The following is a 5,437-nucleotide window of genomic DNA, read 5'->3' as shown; positions in this document are numbered from 1 at the left end:
TTTCCTGCCCCTGGAGGAGCAGCCCCAACAGGCACAGTGGTGCTCATGCCAGCCCCCCATCCCCAAGCGAACAAGAGTGTCAGCATCTCACAGTTGCCACATTTTCAGCATGGGAGTCCTGGGTGGCTGCGTGATTTCCCCAGCTGTGTCTCTGAAGGAGGTGCCTGGGGACAGGAAAGTGATCTGCACAGGGAGGCAGGAGGTTGGCATGTGCCCAGCCTGGTTTGTCCCCCTTGCTCAATTTGACCTTGGGCCTGGCTGGCTCCATCCCACCCTTGGCACCAGTTTCTTATGTGCTGAAGAGGCGGTTCCCCTGTGGATGGGGGCGCAGAGACGAGGTAGTGGACGAGTTTCTCGGGGCTGTGGGACTTGAGCAAGTGCCTGGGTTGTGGTGAAGACAGTCCCTCCTGGGCAGGGCAGTGGGGGTGGCCCCCTGTGATCTCATCCATCATCCTGGCCCTGGGGACATTCTCTCTTCATGCCAGCACCTGCCCCGTCCTGACCGTTCTGAGACTCAGAATTCAGCTTCTTTAGATACCTGGATTGGCAGGTGCTTGACAAAATGTGGGCCTCACTTTCTTGGCCTGTAAAATGGGCCTGATATTACTCAGCTGTTATTCTATGGGGAGATCAGATGATATGATGGCTGACAAGGGGCTTGCTTGCCCACAGTACCAGCAGGTGGGGAGGGAGTGGGTGATGACACCCTTTTGTTCCCACGGTGTCAGCACAGACCTCTGCACACAGTAGGTGATTACTCAGTGCGTCCCAGCAACAGGTGGCAGGGAGGTGACGTGTACTGAGGGCTCTGTCTCCCCTTTGGAGAGGCCAGAGAGGGATGTAGTCACTGATGCCTGGCCCCTCCTACTTTGCGCGTGAGACCTCTGCTGCCCCCAGAGGCTGGTCTGGTGGGGAGAGCGGGGCACTGTTCCCATCAGGGTGACCTCACCCTGCCTGTCACCTGGCAACACCACGCGCCCCTAACTCAGGAACCCTGAAGACCTGAGGGGTAGATGCCAGGTCAGGGAAGCTAGAGTTGTGGTGGGGTGTCTGTGGGCCCAACAGATCTAGATTTTAATGCCAACTCTAATGCATGCTGCCTCTCTGACCTCAGGCAAGTCATTTAGCCTCTCAGAGCCTACAGTTCCCTCTGTAAAATGGGGATAATGGAAGAGGGTTCACAGAGTTAGGGAGACCCGATTACATGGCACAGAGGAGCGAGTAATCCCTGCTGCTGCTGGGATTACCCTTATCTTCATGTCAGCTCTGCCTGTTGGCAGGACCTGGCATGTCATTGTAATGATGCTGTAAATGGCGGATGCCCTACAAGACATTAGGGCAGTGGGCTCCGCATCCCGGCTTAGGTAACACGCTTTCCTCTTGACGCCCCACTCGCCTTGGCGCCACAGCCTCCCTTCCTGCCCGGATCCGGGTCCCCGGGCTGGGCGACCAGCACGCACCCATCGCCTCTCCGGAAGAGTGATGATGGTTAGGTTTCCCTTGATGCGAATGAGAGTTGTAACAAATTGCACAGGATGAAATTCAAATGACCAAAGGAAAACGTTATTTAGTACTGCTTAAGCTGACGGCCCGGAGGGTGGGTGCCGATTCCACCAGACGCTGCAACTGAAAAGCCAGGTTCAGAAATGTCAGGTATCCTCCGGGAGCTGCTCTGTGTCTCTGAGAAAGCTGCCAACATTGCCCGGGCGTGCAAGCCCTCTTCCAGCTGCTGATAGAAGAAAAGAAAGAGGGAGAAAAGAACAAGAAGTTTGCAGTGGATTTCAAGCCCCTGGCTGATGTACTGGTACAGGAAGTTATAAAACAGTATGGAGAACAAGTTTCTAGGCTTGGGAAAAACAATTTTTGGAGAAGAATCCAATGAGTTTACAAATGATTTGGGGGAAAAGATTATCATGAGACCGTGTCCAACAGTGGAAGAAACAGTAGATCTTCTCAAAGTCCTTAATGGTAACAAGTTGGCCTCTGAAGCATTAGCCAAGGTTGTACATCAGGACGTTGTCTTTAGTGACCCAGCTCTGGATGCAATAGAGATCAACGTTCCACAGGACACTTTGGGAGTTTGGGTGGATCCTATAGATTCAACTTATCGGTATATAAAAGGTTCTGCTGACGTTAAATCCAAGCAAGGAATCTTCCCCAGTGGACTTCAGTGTGTCACTATTTTAATTGGTGTCTGTGACATACAGACAGGGGTGCCCCTGATGGGAGTCGTCAACCAACCTTTTGTATCGCAAGACCTAAACACCCTCAGGTGGAAAGGACAGTGCTACTGGGGCCTTTCTTACATGGGGACCAACATCCATTCATTTCTGCCTCCCGTCTCTACAAGAAACAGCAGTGAAACGCAGAGCCAAGTGACCCAAAACCCCAGCTCTTAGGCGGAATGCTCCCACCCATTCTCAGCTGTCATTAGTACAAGTGAAAAGGAGACCATCGGGCTTCCCTGGTGGCGCAGTGGTTGAGAGTCCGCCTGCCAATGCAGGGGACACGGGTTCGTACCCCGGACTGGGAAGATCCCACATGCCGCGGAGCGGCTGGGCCCATGAGCCACGGCCGCTGAGCCTGTGCGTCCGGAGCCTGTGCTCCGCAACGGGAGAGGCCACAACAGTGAGAGGCCCGCGTACCGCAAAAAAAAAAAAAAAAAGAGACCATCAAGGCCGCACTGTCACGAGTGTGTGCAGAGCGCAGATTCCGGGCAGCTGGGGCTGGTTACAAGAGCCTCCGTGTTGTCCTCGGCCTTGTTGACATTTACATCTTCTCAGAAGATACCACATTCAAGTGGGACTCGTGCTGCTCACGCCATCCTCAGGGCCACGGGTGGGGGAATGGTGGACTTAAAAGAGTGCTTGGAAAGAAACCCCAACTCGGGGCTTGACTTGCCACAGTTGGTGTACCACGTGCGAAACAGAGGCGCTGCTGGACCAGTGGGCCAACAAGGGAGGACTAATCGCTTACAGATCAAAGAAGCAGCTGGAGACATTCCTGAGCCTCCTCCTCCTCCTCCAACACCTTGCCCCTGTGGATGCACATACACAGACGAGCTCCATCCTCAGGGACTCGAAACCCAACTGTGAACCTAGTTTCCACCTCTCTATCTTCTGAAGACAGCTTTGTCCTATTGACAGTCAAAGTTCACCTTCCTCTTTGAGGAGCATTTTTCCATTATGTGTTCATAATGTTAATGTCAATAAATGACTGATATTCGTGCCACACACACACAAAAAAAAGACATTAGGGCAGGTGCTAGGGCTCATCCTGTCATTTGCTCAGTAAGTATTTATTGAGCATCTTCTATGTCCCAGCCACTGGGCTGGGGGCTCCAGATACGTCAGTAAGGAAAAGAGATAGTGTCTTCCCTGCTGGGCTTACTTTCGGGATGGGACTCATCGAACCAACCAGTAGGTATGATGTACTAGAATCCGGGTGGTGTTGCATGCTATAAAGCAGGGCAAAGGGACAGAGAGTGAGAGCACGGTTAGACAGGGGGGTCCAAGTCCAGGATGGCCTCTCTGAGGAAGTGACTTCTGGCAGAGACTTCAAAGAAATGAGGGAGGGTGGGAGTCATGTGGATATCCAAGGAGCAGCGCTCCAGGTGGTGGAAACAGCAAGTGCAAAGGGCCTGGGGTGGGAGTGGATTGTGACGGAAGAACAGCTGGGAGGCCAGTATAGGGGGAGCAGAGGGCACTTGATAGGGAGAGTGGTAGGAGGTGAGGTCAGAGGGCACATGGAGGGCAGATGTGTTTGGCCCTATAAGCCAAGGCATGGTCTTTGTCTTTTCACTACTAGTGAGGTGAGAGCCCTGAGGGCTTTGAGCAGAGACTTGCATCTTAACAGGATCCTCTGGCTACTGTGTGGAGACCAGGCTGAAGGGATCAAGGGTGGAGGCAGGGAGGCCATGGGGAGGCTACAGCTCTAATCCAGGAGAGAGATGATGGTGGCTGAGACCAGGTGGCAGAGGTGGAGGTGGCAAGGGGTGGTTGGATTCTGGAGATGTTTTGGAGGTAGGGACAACACGATTTCCTGATGGATTGAATGTGAGGAGAGAGAGAATAGGAGGACGGAGGAGGAGGAGGGAGGGGCAGAGAGAGAGAGGGTGTTAAAAGCCACAGGGCTGGGTGAGGTCACCTGTGTGGACAGAAAGGGGACTGAGCCATGGTCACTTCAGGGAGTAACATTTGAGTGACTGTAAATATGTCTGGTGAACTGAAAATTAGGATGTGGGTCGGAGTTATAAACATAACACAAAGACATAAAGAAGAATAAAATATTTTCTATCATAAAAACCATTGGAAGGGGCCACAGAAATGAGCTGAGTGGTCAGGAGGCCCAGGTTCCATGCCGGACCCCCGTGTCTGCTGTGTGGCCTTGCTTAGGCACCTACCCTCTCTGGGACGCTGATTCCTTTTGGAAGGTCTTGACTCGCTGACTAATGGGTCATCCTTCAGGCATCTCCCATGGAGACACTAGGGCAGCCGTGAGGCTCCAGAGGGCCTGCAGTTGTGGAAACAGGGAGGAGGAGTGGGCAGGGAGCTGAGGGTGGGGAGAAAGCTGGCCTGGAGAGCTCCTTTGGTGGAGGTTTGCAGACAGGGAGGCCACAGCTGAAAAGAGAAGAGACTCATGCAAAGCCGTGGCAGGTGCTGCTGGGATGACTGAGACGGGGCAGCTCCTGCAAGAGGCACAATGATATCAGGCTGGGCCTTTGTCCCAGCGAAGTGCTGAGCCAGCATATAGGCTGGGCTTGGCCATATTCCCTGGGTGCAGCTCCTCCAGGGCCCGGCCTGGTAGAGGAGACCCTTTTCCCCCCACCATGGCCTTTCCCTGCTGCTAACCTTCCCAGGGGCGTTTATTTGTTTCTACCATAGAGGGCAGAAGTGTCTCCGATAAGCACCTGGTCACAGAACTCAGCATGTGGCAGCCACAAGGGACCTAAGAGCTCATTGTACAGCTAGGGAAACTGAGGCCTTGTGTGGGAGAGGGACTCACCCTGGCCCCAGGAGCTGGGGCACAACTGGGGCTCCAACCTTGGTTCACCACTTTGCCATTCAGAACTCCGTCCTCCCCTCCCCCACCCCTCCTGCCCTCCTCTTTTGTTTTCCACACCCTTTGTCAAGGATCATTGGGGGACAGGGAGCAGGCTCTTGAGGAGGTTGACCTGGGTGCCCAACCCACTTGTGCTACTCACTTGCTGTGTGACCTTAGCTGAGCCACTCAACCTCTCTTGAGTCTCATTCTCCTTGTCAGCCAGATGGATGTAATGATGACAACCTGTCAGGGCTGTGGGGAGGAGCCAACCGATAGCTGTGTGTAGAATTGGAAAAATAGGCTGACCGGTACCAGTCTCATGCTCCCTGGGCTGATGGGCATCTGGGTTATCAGGTCGGGGGGTGATGCCCAGACCTAAAGTGAAGGTAGTGCC

The 5,437-nt window shown here is 53.8% G+C and overlaps 1 pseudogene across 1 annotated transcript; it reads left to right on the top strand.

The window, feature by feature from the left end:
- Positions 1–1,586: 1,586 nt before the first annotated feature.
- LOC309816790 (inositol polyphosphate 1-phosphatase-like) lies at positions 1,587–2,650 on the top strand (annotated as a pseudogene). Its single transcript has one exon. The product of its transcript is annotated as an inositol polyphosphate 1-phosphatase-like (transcript).
- Positions 2,651–5,437: the final 2,787 nt, after the last annotated feature.

Source organism: Mesoplodon mirus (assembly GCF_964341445.2).
Source record: "Mesoplodon mirus genome assembly, chromosome: 15".
NCBI lineage: Eukaryota > Metazoa > Chordata > Mammalia > Artiodactyla > Ziphiidae > Mesoplodon > Mesoplodon mirus.
Note: the sequence above shows the minus strand (reverse complement) of the source record. Positions and strands in the feature narration are given on the sequence as shown.